Source organism: Pristiophorus japonicus, chromosome 3 (assembly GCF_044704955.1).
Source record: "Pristiophorus japonicus isolate sPriJap1 chromosome 3, sPriJap1.hap1, whole genome shotgun sequence".
Classification (NCBI taxonomy): Eukaryota; Metazoa; Chordata; class Chondrichthyes; family Pristiophoridae; genus Pristiophorus; species Pristiophorus japonicus.
In genome coordinates this window covers 290154053-290171107 of record NC_091979.1, presented here as the reverse complement: position 1 = coordinate 290171107, position 17055 = coordinate 290154053, and the positions used below count along the sequence as shown (strand labels likewise).

Here is a 17055-nt window from a genome sequence, read left to right as displayed (position 1 = left end):
ATGAAAATGTATTTCTCAAAGTTCCCTGAATGTTATTAGATTTGTTTCGATGCCCTGGCTACATCAAAATCCAAGTTACACAAGTGGAAAGTTTATGGCTGTCACACAGCATTACACAAAAAATTAGTCGAGTGCGTGTTCATTTTCTGTAAGACTAAATCAGTTTCCAATTATTCATAAGCTGCATATATTTTTATTTGTGAATTAATAAAGTAAGTTTATGCATATCATCTTAAATACAGTTCACTGAACCATGCAAACATTTTCTACAACAAAAAACAATTTTTACGGGAGTCAGAATTTATGTCCAACTTTTTGAATACAAAACCAAAAAGGCACAGTAACCCAACATGAGTAGGTAGTTTCAGATAATAACTAATGCAGTTAAGAATTGCCATTGACAGGGTTTGAAACTGCTTTACCATAAAAAGCTTCCTATGCAAAAGGCAGCTCACCGCTCCGAATAACAGAGTATGCCGTCACACCAATTAAACAAAATGAAGAGGGAAGGCGATGGTATCAGGGTTAAATACACAAGAATTTATTAGAGCAAAATGTAGCAATAAGGACAAAAGCAAAATACTGCAGATTCTGGAATCTGAAATAAAAATCGAAAATGCTGGAAATCTCAGCAGGTTAGGCAGCATCTATAGAGAGAAACAGAGTTAACATTTCAGGTCTGTGACCCTTTGTCAGAACTGGAAAAGTTCGAGATACAACAGATTCTTAAGGAAGGATATTGAAAGGGGGAGGGCAGGAAAGAACAAAAGCAAAGGTCTGATAGGGTGAAAGACAGAAGAAATTTAAGAGACAAAATGGATGATGGGCAAAAATGAGATGGTAATAGCACAAGTTAAAAAATAAAAGATGAGTCTAGATGGGGTGTCAATGGTGGAATCATCACAAGCTGCCTCGGAAAAAAGAAAAAAAAAGGGGAAGGGGGGTTTGTTTAAAAAAAAGGAGAAAAGGGAAAAAAATTAGCGGTAGAGGTTATGGTCTGAAATTGTTGAACTCGCTGTTGAGTCTTGAAAACTGTAAAGTGCATAAACGATGGATGAGACACTGGTCCTCGAGCTTGCATTGAGCTCCATTGGTCGAGGATGGAGAGTAACTACAAGGACTATTGATTGCGTATACACCAAGTGAAAGAAGTAAACGGGTACACTGTACGTTAAACTCATTTAGCATCATCATTACGGAATGAAAGCTTTAAATGGCTTGTGAGGATTTGCACCCTGAGATCAGTTACTGGAGTTACCAAGGGTCCGAAATTGCTCTCCACCCCGTTTGGGGCAGATCATTCAAAATAAATTATGAACTACCGCCAATACAGATGGGGCAGAGATTGGAGGGAACTTCGGTCCTTTTGTATTCAAAAATGAACGGAGCGGTGTTGGGGGCGGCTGAGGGGCAGAAGAGTCGGGAGTGGGGCGGAAGGCGATCAGTGTCATTTAGCGCCGCACTGAACACATCAGCACGACACAGATGTGCCGCATCGCACTGACACGTAGCAACATCCCTCTCCTTTAAGTGAAGGGGTGGGATGCTGCGAGGCTGAATGAGGCCTCCTTGGAACCCACTAAGCCACCAGGGAGGGCTTCGGCCGGGCTGCCTGTTGGTGGCCGATTGTTGGGCCGACTGCAGAGTGGGCGGACAATTAAAACAAAATGGTGGCCACGGTGGTGCGCTCTCCCCTTTAAGACCAGACACGCCGCCCTGCCACTGGCAGCTCCCCACCGTGTGAAGCTGTCAAGTGACACTGACCAGCGGTGGCTGTGCTCCCACGGGGCAATTTCCCCCACGGGGCGGAAAAGGGGTCTCTGCCGGTCGGTAAGCGGTCTGCGTGGGCCGAAAACGGGTCGGAGCACCGGGCGGGGTGGAAACACAGGCACAGTGGGAACCCATTCCTACCAACCCCGGCCTCGGGGCAATTCCAGGTGGATCGCACCATCTGCCTGCCCCTGGTCAGAAAGGCCTTCTCGCCCCATTACCACCTGTTAGAGATGGTAACGGACCTTAAAAAAAGCCGTAACTTCAGCTCCCAAATCTTCCCCTCAAAACAGAGGGAGCATTGCTTGTTTCCAAAAGAATCTGAAACCAGTGCTTTTCTCTTCATCACTGCAGACCTATCACAATTTTTACATGACAGCAGCTTTGAAAGAGAAGCTCCCCCTTGACTGGGAGTAAATTAATATTTTGGCTCACAGCTGTGTTCAGGCCAAGTCATATTGACAGCACTGAACAATCATTGCCCCTTTTTCAAATAAATACTAAGACCAATTTTGTTTAGATGCATTTAAGGGGGAAGCTAAACAAGCACATAAGGGAGAAAGGGAGTAGAAGAATATACTGATAGGGTGAGATAAATTAGGCTGGGAGGTAGCTCGTATCATGAATAAACACTGGCATAGAACAGTTGGACTGAATGGCCTGTTTATGTAATCCTATGTTCTCCTTTGCGCACAGGGAGTATTCAGTTCACGGGTGAAAAGCAGAGGAAAAAGGGTCTGACTTTTATGCCAGGTCTCTGCTCATTTTACAATGCCCAGGAATTTTCTGGGGGTCCACAGAAGTGGAGGTGACTGGACCAGATCGATTTTTTAAAATATTTATTCATTAATTCCAAGATATGGGTGTCGCTGGCAAGGTCAGCATTTATTGCCCATCCCTATTTGCCCTTGAGAAGGTGGTGGCGAGTTGCGTTCTTGAACCATTGCAGTCCTGCACCCCACAGTGCTGTTAGGGAGGCAGTTCCAGGATTTTGACCCAGCAACGATGAAGAAACAGTGATATATTTCCAAGTCAGGATAGTGTGTGACGTGAAGGGGAATTTGGAGGTGTTGATGTTCTCATGCGCCTGCTGCCCTTGTCCTTCTGGGTGGTAGAGGTCATGGGTTTGAGAGATGCTGCCGAAGAAGCCATGGCAAGTTGGTGAAGTGCATCTTGTAGATGGTACACACTGCAGCCACGGTGCGCCAGTGGTGGAGGGAGTGAATGTTTAAGGTGTTGGATGGGATGGCAATCAAGCGAGCTGCTTTGTCCTGGATGGTGTCGAGCTTCTTGAATGTTGTTGGAGCTGCACTCATCCAGGCAAATGGAGAGTATTCCATCACACTCCTGACTTGTGCATTGTCGATGGTGGAAAGGGTTTGGGGAGTCAGGAGGTGAGACACTCATCACAGAATACCCAGCCTCTGACTTGCTCTTGTAGCCGCAGTATTTACGTGGTTGGTCCAGTTGAGTTCCGGGTCGATGGGGACCCCCAGGTTGTTGATGGTGGGGGTTTTGACAATGGTAATGCCATTAAATGTCAACTGCAGGTGGTTATACTCTCGCTTGTTGGAGATGGTCATTGCCTGGCACTGGTGTGGCACAAATGTTTCTTGCCACTGATCAACCCAAGCCTGTATGTTGTCCAGGTCTTGCTGCATGTAGGCACTAATTCCTTCATTATCTGAGGAGTTGCGATTAGCACTGAACACTGTGCAATCATCAGCAAACATCCCCACTTCTGACCTTAGAATGGAGTGAAGTTTATTGATGAAGCAGCTGACGATGGTTGGGCCTAGGACATTACCCTGAGGAACTCCTGCAGCGATATCCTGCGGCTGAGATGATTGACCTCGAACAACCACAACCATCTTCCTGCTCGATAAAACACTAGCCAGTGGAGAGATTTCCTCCCGATTCCCTTGAATTCAATTTTACAAGGCTATGTGATGTCACATTCAGTCAAAGGCTGCCTTGACATCAAGGGCTGTCACTCTCACTACATCTCTGGAATTCATGTTTGGATCAAGGCTGTAATGAGGTCTGGGGCAGAGTGGTCCTGGCGGAACCCAAACTGAGCATTGATGAGCAGGTTATTGGTGAATAAGTGCTGCTTGATAGTGCTGTCGATGACACCTTCCATCATTTTGGTGATGATTGAGAATAGATTGATGGGATATTAATTGGCCGTATTGGATGTGCCCTGCTTTTTGAGGACAGGACATACCTGGACAGTTTTCCACATTGTCGGGTAGATGCCAGTGTTGTAGCTGTACTGGAACTGCTTGGCTAGAGTGGCAGCTAGTTCTGGAGCACATGCCTTCAGCTCCACTGCCTGGATGTTGTTGGGGCCCAAAGCCTTTGCTGTATCCAATGCGCTCAGCCGTTTCTTGATATCACATGGAGTGAATCGAATTGGTTGAAGACTGGCTTCTGTGATGGTGTGGACCTCAGGAGAAGACTGAGATGGATCATCCACTCGGCACTTCTGGCTGAAGATGGTTGCAAATGCTTTAGCCTTGTCTTTTGCTCTCATGTGCTGGGCTCCACCATCATTGAAGATGAGGATGCTCATGCAGCCTTCTCCGCCCATTAGCTGTTTAATTGCGCACCATCATTCATGACTGGATGTGGCAGGACTGCAGAGCTTTGATCTGATCCATTGGTTGTGGGATCACTTAGCTCTGTCTATAACATTCTGCTTCCGCTGTTTAGCATGCATGTAAGCCTGTGTTGTAGCTGCACCAGATTGGCACCTCATTTTTAGGTTTGCCTGGTGCTGCTCCTGACAATTTCTTCCACACACCTGATTGAACCAGGGTTGGTCCTCTGGCTTGATGGTAATGGTAGAGTGAGGGATATGCCAGGCCATGATGTTACAGATTGTGGTGGAACAAAATTCTGCTGCTGATGATCCACAGAGCCTCGTGGATGCCGAGTTTTGAACTGCTAGATCTTCTGAATCTATCCCATTTAACACAGTGGTAGTGCCACACAACACAATGGAGGGTGACCTCAGTATGAAGACGGGACTTCATCTCCACAAGGATTTTGCAGTGGTCATTCCTACCAATACTGTCAATGGACAGATGTATCTGCAACAGGTAGATTGGTGAGGATGAGGTCAAGTATGTTTTTACCTCGTGCTGGCTTTCTCAGGCCCAGTCTGGCAGCTATGTCCTTCAGGATTTGGCCATCTTGGTCAGTAGTGATGCTACTAAGCCACTCCTGTTGATGGCCATTTGAAGTCACCCAAATTACATTCTGTGCCCTTGCTACCCACAGTGCTTCTTCCAGGTAGCGTTCAACTAGGATGACGACTGATTCATCAGCTGAGGGAGGGCAGTAGGCGGTAATCAGCAGGAGGTTTCCTTTCCCATGTTTGACCTGATGCCATGAGACTTCACAGATTCCAGAGTCAATGTTGAGGACTCACAGAGCCACTCTCTCCTGGCTGTATACCACTATGCTGCTACTTGTGGTGGATCTGTCCTGCCAGTGGGACAGGACATACACAGGGATGATGATGAAGGAGTCTGGGTTGTTGGTGGAAAGGTATGTTTCTGTGAATATGACTATGTCAAGCTGTTGCTAGATTAGTCTGTGATGATATGTTCTCAACTCCATCCCGCAGCATGCTACCCGCCACCACCTCAGTAAAACCCCAACACTGCACGAGGTACAAAAAGCCATAGGACAGCTTAAGAACAACAAGGCTACGGGAGCAGGTGGAATCCCTGCTGAGGCACTAAAGTATGTTGGAGAGACACTGTTGGCACGAATACATGACCTCATCTCTCTCATCTGGAGGGAGGAGTGCATGCTGGGAGATCTCAGAGATGCAGTGATCGTGACTATCTTTAAAATAGGGGACAAGTCCGACTGTGGCACCTACAGAGGAATCTCCCTGCTATCAGCCACTGGGAAAGTTGTCGCTAGAGTCCTTCACAACTGTCTTCTCCCTGTGGCTGAGGAGCACCCCCGGAGTCACAGTGCAGATTTTGTCCCCTATGGGGCACAACGGAGATGATTTTTGCAGTGCGACAGTTGCAGGAAAAATGCAGGGAACAGTGCCAGTCCTTAGACCTTACAAAGGTCTTTGATACTGTCAACCGTGAGGGTCTATGGCGCATCCTCCTCCATTTCAGATGCCCCCAAAAGTGCGTCAACATCCTCCACCTGCTCCATGACGACATGCAGGCCGTGATCCTTACCAACGGATCCATTACAGACCCAATCCACGTCCGGACCGGGATCAAACAGGGCTGCGTCATCGCCCCAACCCTCTTCTCAATCTTCCTCGCTGCCATGCTCCACCTCACAGTCAACAAGTTCCCCGCTGGAGTGGAACTAAACTACAGAACCAGTGGAAACCTGTTCAACCTTCGTTGTCTCCAGGCCAGGTCCAAGACCACCCCAACCTCTGTCGTCGAGCTACAGTACGCAGATGATGCCTGCGTTTGCACACATACAGAGGCTGAACTCCAGGACATAGTTGACGTATTGACTGAGGCGTACGACAGCATGGGCCATACACTAAACATCCGTAAGACAAAGGTCCCCCACCAGCCTATCCTCAACACACAGCACTACCCCCCAGTCATCAAGATCCACGGCGTGACCCTGGATAATTTGAACCATTTCCCACACCTCGAGAGCCTCTTATCAACAAGAGCAGACATTGACGACGAGATTCAACACCGCCTCCAGTGCGCCAGTGCAGCCTTCGGCCGCCTAAGGAAAAACATGTTTGAAGACCAGGCCCTCAGATCTGCCACCAAGCTCATGGTCTACAGGGCTGTTGTAATACCCGCCCTCCTGTATGGCTCAGAGACATGGACCATGTACAGTCGACACCTCAAGTCGCTGGAGAAATACTATCAACGATGTCTCCGCATGATCCTACAAATCCCCTGGGAGGACAGACGCACCAACATTAGCGTCCTCGACCAGGCCAACATTCCCAGCATTGAAACACTAACCACATTTGATCAGCTCCGCTGGGCAGGTCACATTGTCCGCATGCCAGATACGAGACTCCCAAAGCAAGCGCTCTACTTCCCTCCTTCACGGCAAACAAGCCAAAGGTGGGCAGAGGAAACTTTACAAGGACATCCTCAAAGCCTCCCTGATAAAATGCAACATCCCCACCAACACCTGGGAGTCCCTGGCCAAAGACCGCACTAAGTGGAGGAAGTGCATCCGGGAGGGCGCTGAGCACCTCGAGTCTCATTGCCGACAGCATACAGAAATCAAGCGCAGGCAGCGGAAAGAGCATGCGGCAAATCTGTCCCACCCTCCCTTACCCTCAACGACCATGTACCACCTGTGACAGAGACTGTGGCTCTTGTGTTGGACTGTTCAACCACCTAAGGACTCATTTTAAGGGTGGAAGCAAGTCTTCCTCGATTCCGAGGGACTGCCTATGATGATGAGTCTGTGGTACAGCTCTCCCAATTTTGGCACATATCCCCAGACATTAATGAGGACTTTGCAGGGTCGTATGGGCTGGGTGTGTGTTTGTCATGCCCGGAGCCGGAGCCGAGGTCAATGCCGGGTGGTCCATCTGATGTTATTCTTATTATTGTGTTTTGTAGCGGTTTGGTACAACTAAAAGGCTTGCTAGGTCATTTAAGAGGGCAGTTAAGTGTCAAACACATTGCTGCGGGTCTGGAGTCACATATAGGACAGACCAGGTAAGGTCAGCAGATTTCCTTCCCTGAAGGACATTAGTGAACTAGATGTGTTTTTACGACAATCCGATAGTTTTATGGTCACTATTACTGATACCAGCTTTTTATTCCAGATTTATTTAATTAACTGAATTTAAATTAGACAGGAAGAGGGTGTAACCAGCCTTCCAGCTGTTTTTAGGTGTCAGAAGGTCCTGCAGGCAACAGACAATATTACTTGCTGCTGCACATCTCTCAATGGCTATTCATTATTTAAAGTATTGAGACTCAGTTGGTAGCGCAACATGACAGCTTATTCATTTACTCCATGGTAATTATGCATTACTTTCAATTTTGCCCATCACCTTACTTATATATGGTATCTTATGGTTTACATTATCCTGGAAAAGAATCACCTTGGGCCTTTTCTCCCATTAGCTCTCCTTTCCATCTTTTTTCTAATTTTCTCTGGTCTGAATGAAGCCCATCAGCTTCTCCATTTCCTATTTGCTTACCTGGTATTCAAAATAGTTAGCCTGTAATATTCACGATGAGCATTTCTCCCAGCCATCTATTCAGTGTGGCCAATATCCTGTACATGCAGTTGTTCATTCTGCATATTCTTGATTCCAATGAGCACCAATTTACTTTTGCAGGCAGGGTATGGAAGAATTGCCAGGTTCCATGGTTTACATAGATCTGGTTTAAACTTGCAATTAAGAGTTAGTGGGTTTCAGAGTGCACCAATAACCATGTGCCCACCATTGTAGAAACAATTCGGCTATGGTTCGTAATACTAAAGGTGCATTGATATTGATAACATCTAATAACGTATCACGATGCCACACAAAGTCCATAAAACAAATCTGTTTTCTTCTTTTGAAGCAGAACTTGGAAATGATTTGCTACTCTGATTCAAAACTGTAAATTATCGGGGCACTGTACCACTTCATTATTTTAACTGATTTCAACATTGGACTATTTAAATATAACATTCATCCCAAAAATGAATCATAAATGGCCAGAGTTTGCCACTAAATCACAATATGTAAACATTAACTGTCTGAGCTAAATATTTGCACCAGATGTTTACAATTCTCAATAAAAGTGAAACAGTTTCAGAGAAAACCAAAAAAATCCTTTCATTTCCATGCCAAACATCAGTGCAAAGTGCAAAATGAATATATTATGGTTAATCTAGGTTGCTCAAAAAGATTTGGCCCAGGCATAAACAACTATAATTCCGTAGTTAATAATTTAGTCAAAGGACATCATATACTCATAATTAGCTAATGAGAGCTCTACCTACAAGGCATGGACAAAGCCCAGAAAAGCAGCACTCACTCCCATGGAGGACTTTGACAACTTACAAAAACAGTACACTGAAGTAGAAAAAATGGCAAAGGAGTCACACGACGTTAATTTAAAATTACTGATGATATCAGACAGCATTGTTATTAACAATCTTGTGGTGCTCACCACCTTCTCTCAGGGCATTGATGACAAGAAATAGTGAACAAAATCATGCCATTGCTAGATTAACTCATAAAGGACTCATCATACCAACTGTATGCAGTTTCCATTTATTTCAGCACAATAACGGTTTAAGCTGGTGTATTAAACTGTATCAGATTCTGTTTATTTTTTGACATTTTATTTGAAAGCATGCATGTCAGCCCACTAAACCAGGACAAGGCTGTGTGGTTTATTACTTTTCTTATTCATAAGGAACGGTTTAAAGTTAAGTCAAATATGAGTTTTCATTATAACTGTTATTCTAGATGTTAATTTTCTGCCCGTAAAATGAAGTAGTTTAACAATTCATATCTAGCTTGTCTCAGTAAAGTGTATTCAGTCCATCTTTTGAAGGATTGGAGAAGAACACAAAGGCACATATGAAAGATATGATCTGTGGAGAGAGAAACAAAGTTAATGTTTCTGGTCGATAACCCGTTGTCATTCTGATGAAGGGTCATCAACCAGAAACGTTAAGTCTATTTCTCTCTCCACAGATGCTGCCTGATCTGTTGAGTATTTCCAGCATTTTCTGTTCTAATTTCAGATTCCAGCATCCACAGTATTTTGCTTTTGTATGAAAGACATGGGGCTAGAACCTCCATTTTTGTGGTTATCGGCCAAAAATGGGCGATATTTCCGGCGTGGGTGTTAAAAAAGGGTTTTCAGCTTGCTGGCTTCTCGCCCATTCTCAAAGCACCTAGTTTCCATTTTTGAAAATGGGCGTTACCGCGAGCGATATAAAATGGGCGGTGGTATTACATTTTTTTGACCTTCTGCCATAAAGTGTGGCCGTCCTTAGCAACAGCATGGCAACGCTCGATTCCCGCAATTCAGGAGGTCAAGGGTCATCATGACATGCGCAGAAGAGGAGACAGAGAGAGAGGGAACTCAGAGGGACTGAAGGTGTGTCTGGGTGTGGTGTGGCTGCTTTGAGAGGAAGGAGGGAGACTTTAGAGCTTCACAGCAAGTAGGCAATCAGAAATTAGCTGTTACCAGACACATATGTGACCGAATTTGCCCTATAAAGGAGAGAGAGGAGGAGGCATCACAGCATGCTGTGGGACTGATGTTGGAGAGAGCAGTGAGGTGGGAGAGGAGCACATTGGAGGGCGCAAAAGAGCCAGGAGGTTCTCGGACGAGACAAATGCCTCCCTCCTGCAGGAGGTCGAGTTACGCTGGAGTGATTTGACACAAGGAGGGTGTGGGAAGCCCAACCCAAAGGCATACGAGAAGATATGGACCGAGATAGCAGATGTGGTCTCGTCGGTGACCAACGAGGTGCGTGAGGGCAACCAATGCCGCAAACGATGGAACGACCTTGTGGGATCTGCAAGAGTAAGTGTTACAATGATTTACATGTACTTATGTATTTATATAATTGGATTTGTAACAGTCGTGAGTGACTATCAGCAGATGTGAGGACTTTCACTTTTACTGGGAATGTTTTACTCAAAGCCTGCGGTCACGGTGTACGTCTTTCGGTAAAGAATGATAATTTTCATATTAATCATGATTACATCTGCCGGTTATGTGTTGTATCAGTGTCTGTGACAGTACCTAACAATGATATCATGCAATGATCTCATGTCATGTCGTCCTGTCACCTTTTACAGAAGAAGCTATCGACGATGCGGTCCGTGCAAAGGCAAACGGGTGGGGGGCCACCAGTCATCAGCGGCATCACAGAGATGGAGGATCGGGTGCTCGCACTCATGGGGAAACACTCCTGGACAGCCACAGATGCATCTGCAGACCCGAAAGTGATGCCATGTGATTAAAGCTTACATCATTGCGTGGTGTGAAGTCAATAGATGTCACACCCACTCATATCCGAACAATCATATATGACAGATGATCTCTAAAATTGTCATAGAAATAATGCTGGCCTAATGAAAATTAATGGAATGCAAATATGTTGATGGTCATGAAATGTGATGTCTGCGATGATTTTGATAGCGGTGGTGCTTTTGTCGTGCATATGCTGTATGTAGCGCTGGACTCACCTTGTGACCCTAGCACCCCATTCTCCTCTAATTCTCCTCATTTGTGTTTTTCAGCTCAGCCAGCAGCGCGTCCCAAGGCAAGACCACAGAGGCCAGAAGGTGGGGGCGCGGGGCAGGAGTCGGCAAACGATCCGACATCTGGTGCTGAGGAGCTCCGATTCTCGCCCGTCAATCCACTGGGTCTGTTCTCCATGGATGAGAGCGCAGACTTCGAGGAACCTGCATCGCCATGCTCCAGAAGCCATTCCACCCCAAGGCCATCTAGTGGTCCTCTGGTCATTCCCGCTTCCACTCTGGAGGTATCAGCCCCAAGTACCTCGCCACAGGGCACTCCGTTTGTCCCCAGGACGGCGCCAACCCCGCGGAGGTTTCGGGGACGCGGCAGGTCTGTTCCACAAGCGCCACATGACAGCGGAGAGATGGTACAGTTGTCCAGGAGGATGGTAGACATTGACGGCCAGCTCATCGAAGCATTGGGGGGCATTTCCCGACAGCTGGCCACCATGACCGAGTACATTCAGTGGATGGCGAAGGCCCCGGATGCGATAGCCAGGAACACTGCTACCACAGGCCTCCCATTCGTCCACAAGTGCGGCACTCCACCCCAAGGTTCCGCAACACCACTGGGAATGACAGATGAGAGCAAGGACCAAGATCCTGCTTCTGCATCGGAGAATGTTGCCCCCTCGGCATCCCCCGCTCCCGTACCCGTGCAACCAACGCATCTGCCTTCATCCCCCCAAATGAGGCACCGCCTGAGGAGCTCCTCGGCCAGGCACCATGGAGTGAGGAGGGGAAGGGATAGAGGTGGGGAGAAGAAGAGGAGGGGGAAGGAAAGTGAGGCGCATGTCCTCAGGTGATGGCTGTGTTATATCTCCATCTCGGTGTAGACAATTTGTTGCAATGTATGGGGGGAGCAGACCATCCTCCTGCTTTGCCTTTGTATTCTGTGTTGGTGGGCATGTTGAACATGTGATTTATGTCAGTGGTGGAAAAAGTGGGGTGTGGGCGGGGGGTTGGGTGTTATTGCCTGTGATACTTATGATTTCAGACCAATGTTGGTATACAATTTTTGTTATTGAACATAACCTTGTTACGCATTGTCTCAGATAGCTGCACCATTACACACTGGTGATTCCTTAACATGAAAGGGTTAAATACAACTTAACATCAATCAACGTAAACTTTAACTGGCACCAAGATTGGGCACCATTGATGTCTGAGCTGCACACATACAGCAGTGTGTCCGCACTGTCACTCATATCAACGCTCTTTCAGGCAAATCGTTCAGATCTCAGCTCCTCACGTAAGAATGGGATTTCAAAAATGCCAGCCACACCGCTGGCATTCATTTCGAACAGTTCCACTTTTAGTGGGCGTTTTTTTGGGCAAGCGATATTTATGCGAAGTGGTGAAATTAATGCTGGCCGATCTCATGGCCACTAGTTTCGGTAAATATGCTCTTTACGACCAAAAAAAGTGGGCGGGAGGTATTATTGAATCTCGCCGTTAAATCAGTGCGGAAATTAACGCTGGGCGATATTATGGGCATTGATTTCGCCCATTCTGATGATTCCGCCCAAAAAAAGTGGGCGGGCAGTAATATTTTTTCCCGGTGTTTAGCACATGGGGAAAGTAATGCTCGGCGATAAGTTTCCTAAAAATGGGCATCAGTTTCCATTTTGTGGCTAAATCGGCGATATCTGGGCATTATACGTCATTTCAGTGGTAAAATCGGTGTTAAGTGGGCATTAAGCGTGCAAAAAAAGTGGAGGTTCTAGCCCATGATATTGAATTCAGGGCTAGTAAAAGCACAGGATGTCCAACTTTAGGGCTAGAACCTCCACTTTTGTGCTTAGCACCCAAAAATGGGCATTATTTCCGGCGTGGGCGTTAAAAAAGGGTTTTCAGATCCCCGGCTTCTCGCCCATTCTCAAAACACCTAGTTTACATTTTTGAAAATGGGCATTACCACAAGCAATATCAAATGGGCGGTAGCGTTAAATCTTTTTGACCTTCTGCCGTAAAGTGTGGCTGTCCTTAGCAACGGCATGGCAACGCTCGATTTCCGCGATTCAGGAGGTCAAGGATCATCACGACATGCGCAGAAGAGGAGAGAGAGAGAGAGGGAGCTGAGAGGCACTGAAGGCGTGTGGCTGTGATGTGAGCTTGTTTGGCTGTTGTGGGAGGCACGACGGAGATTCACCAGAAGCAAAAAGCCTACGAAGCACCAAGAACATAGTTGGCACTGACTTTTTGTCCAACATAAATGAAATAACATGCAAGGGATGGAGGAGGCCCTGGAGCTGGTAGCCAAGGACACTGGTGGCAGAGGACTCCCACTGGTCCCGGGGCACGGCACTGTACCCCAAGGTGCTGCAACCCCATTGCGAACCACACATGAGAACAAGCAGCAACATGTTGCTTATGGCTCGGAGCACGTTTCCACCTCGGGACCATCCTCTCCCGTATCCATTCAAGCAGCACTTCGGCTGTGACGCCCCCCCCCCCCCCGCCACTACCCCGACCCAGTGAAGCATCGCCCGAGGGCCTCCTCGGCCAGGCAGCTTGGAGTCATTAGGGTAAGGGTAAGGGGTAGTAGAGGTAGGGAGGAGAAGGGGGAGTGTGGAAAGGGATTGATTGTACAGAAATACTGATGATTTCAGACTAATGTTGGGTTTAAATGTTTTTTATTTGACAAAACCTGCAGCACATTAGCTCAGATAGCTGCACCATTACACACTGGTGATTACTTATCAAAGGATATAATCACACTTAAATTCAATCAACTTAAACTTTAACTGTCACCAAGGTGATGCCCACCATTGATGTATGACCTGCACACACAGCAGTGCGTCAGCCTTGCAAATAACACCAACGTTCTTTCAGGCAATGCGATCATTGATGAGCTCCTGATGTAAGGTTCTTGCAGCTATCATGCCACCATGGGCCCTTTCATGCAGTCTACAGGGGGGCGGGGGCATGGCTTCAGTGTCAGCCTGATTGTCTGGGCCGATGTCAGCGTCCGCCTCCTCGTCCTCCTCTTCCTCTCTCTGGTGAGGTGGACTATCAGACTCTTCAGGCAATTCTTGTCCCCTCCTGATAGCCAAGTTGTGCAGCATGGAGCACACTACCACGAATTGAGCTACCTGCTCAGGGTGGTATTGGAGCTCGCCTTCTGAGTCGTCCAGGCATCTGAAGCGCTGCTTCAGCACTCCAATGGTTTTCTCCATGATATTGCGAGTTGCTCTGTGGCTCTCATTGTATCGCCTCTCGGCTTCGGTGTGGGGTGTCACGCAGGGGGCTCATCAGCCAGGTGGAGAGGCCATATCCTTTGTCACCAAGCATCCAGCATTGACCTTGTGGCTCATTATTAAACAAGTCAAATACAGTGCTCTCACTTAGGATGCGAGCATCATGGATACTACCCGGAAATTGAGCATTCACTGCCAGTATAATTTGCCGGTGGTCAACATCGAGTTGGACATTCAGGGAGTGGAATCCCTTGCGGTTTCTGAAAACCTCAGCATCTTGAAAAGGTGCCCGCATCGCGATGTGCATACAGTCTATTGCTCCCTGCACATTGGGGAAGTTTGCAATTCTGGAGAATCCTAGAGCCCTCTCACTCTGTGCCTCCCTGGTCATAGGGAAGCTGATCAAGTCCCTCCTGCTTGCGTACAGGGCTTCAATTACCTGTCTAATGCAGTAATGCGTGGCATGCTGTGAAAGTCCACAAATGTCGCCAGCTGTGGCCTGAAAAGAACCCAAGGTGTAGAACGACAGTGCCGCGGTGACTTTAACCTTGACAGACAGTGCAGTACTGATGGTGCTGGCAGGCTACAGATCTGTCCTTATCAGCTGGCATACCTCTTTGTGGAAGTGCAGTCTCCAAAGGCAGGTTGTGTCGGGCAAGTCGAGGTAAGAATGCTTCTCCTTGTACTTACGAGGGGTATAACATCTGGTCCTCCTCATCTGTCTGTCACTCCGTACATTGGGCACATAATGCAGTGGAGCGTTCCTTTGGCGATGTCGAGTCTGCTGCATGTATTTGGTCACCAAGAGTGGGTGAGAAAGGACAGGCCCCATTGCAGTAGCTCTCTGTTTTCCACCCATTGCTCACAAACAAGGAATGTCCCGACGAACACACCTCTTCAATTCCAGTCGGTCACAGTGTGGTCAAGATGTTTTTAGAGATGTTCACATCAACTCCAATGACCTGCAGAATACATCTGAACTCCGCCGAGGTTGAAGCACAGCAGCCTTTTAAAGGACGCAACATGTGATCGACAATATCGCGTCCGTAACGCCGTGATTTGTTCCGATTAGTTCTACTTTTTGTGGCCGTTTTTTTGAGCGAGCGATATTGTGGGCGATATATGTGCGAGGTGGTGAAATTGACGATGGCCATTCTCCATGGCCGCTAGTTTGGGTAAATATGCTCTTTACAACAAAAAAAAGTAGGCGGGCATTAATACTGTGTCTCGGCGTTAATTCCGTGCGGAAAGTAACGCTGGGCGATATTATGGGCCTTGAATTCGCCCAATCTGCTGATTCTGCCCAAAAAAAGTGGGCAGGCGGTAATATTTTTTTCCCACCGTTAAGCACATGGGGAAATTAACGCTCGCCGATAAGTTTCCAAAAAATGCCTGCCAGTTTCCATTTTGTGCCAAAATGGGTGCTATTTCAGTGTTATACATAGAAACAGAAACAGAGAAAAAAGGTGCAGGAGTAGGCCATTCGGCCCTTCGAACCTGCACCACCATTCAATATGATCATGGCTGATCATGCATTTCAGCACCCCATTCCTGCTTTCTCTCCATACCCCTTGATCCATTTAGCCATGAGGGCCACATCTAACTCCCTTTTGAATATATCAATAGAACGAGCTCCAACAACTTTCTGTGGCAGAGAATTTCACATGCCCACAACTCTCTGAGTGAAGAAGTTTCTCCTCATCTCGGTCCTAAATGACTTACCCCTTACTCTTACACTGTGACCCCTGGTTCTGGACTTCCCCAATATCGGGAACGTTCTTCCTGCATCTAACCTGTCCAATCCCGTCAGAATTTTATATGTTTCTATGAGAGCCCCTCTCATTCTTCTAAATTCCATTGAATACATGCCTAGGCGATCAAGTCTTTCTTCATATGTCAGTCCTGTCATCCCGGGAATCAGTCTGGTGAACCTTCGCTGCACTCCCTCAATAGCAAGAATGTCCTTCCTCAGATTAGGAGACCAAAAACTGAACACAATATTCAAGGTGTGGCCTTACCAAGGCCCTGTACAACTGTAGTAAGACTTCCCTGCTCCTATACTCAAATCCTCTCGCTATGAAGGCCAACATGCCATTTGCCTTCTTCACTGCCTGCTGTACCTGTATGCCAACCTTCAATGACTGATGTACCATGACACGCAGGTCTCATTGCACCTCCCACTTTACCAATCTGTCACCATTCAGATAATAATCAGCCCTCCTGTTTTTACCACCAAAGTGCATAACCTCACATTTAACCACATTATACTGAATCTGCCATATATTTGCCCAGTCACCTAACCTGTCCAAGTCACCCTGCAGCCTCTTAGCATCCTCCTCACAACTCACACTGCCACCCAGCTTAGTGTCATCTGCAAACTTGGAGAAATTACATTCAATCTCTTCGTCTAAATCATAAATAGCTGGGGTCCCAGCACTGAATCTTGTGGTAGCCCACTAGTCACTGCCTGCCATTCTGAAAAGGACCCGTTTATTCCTACTCTCTGCTTACTATTTGCCAACCAGTTCTCTATCCATGTCAGTACATTACCCCCAATACCAAGTGCTTTAATTTTGCACACTAATCTCCTGTGTGGGACCTTGTCAAAAGCCTTTTGAAAGTCCAAATACACCACATCCACTGGTTCTCCCTTATCCACTCTACTAGTTGCATCCTCAAAAAATTCTCAAAGATTTATCAAACATGATTTCCCTTTCATAAATCGATGCTGACTTGGACCGATCCTGTCACTGCTTTCCAAATGCGCTGCTATTACATCTTTAATAATTGATTCCAGCATTTTCCCCACCACCGATGTCAGGCTAACCGGTCTATAAT

The 17055-nt window shown here is 46.9% G+C and overlaps 1 protein-coding gene across 2 annotated transcripts in view; it reads right to left on the bottom strand.

The window, feature by feature from the left end:
• Positions 1-17055, bottom strand: part of LOC139260324 (adhesion G protein-coupled receptor A3) — an 841088-nt gene that overhangs the window by 593840 nt on the left and 230193 nt on the right. The window lies entirely within an intron of this gene.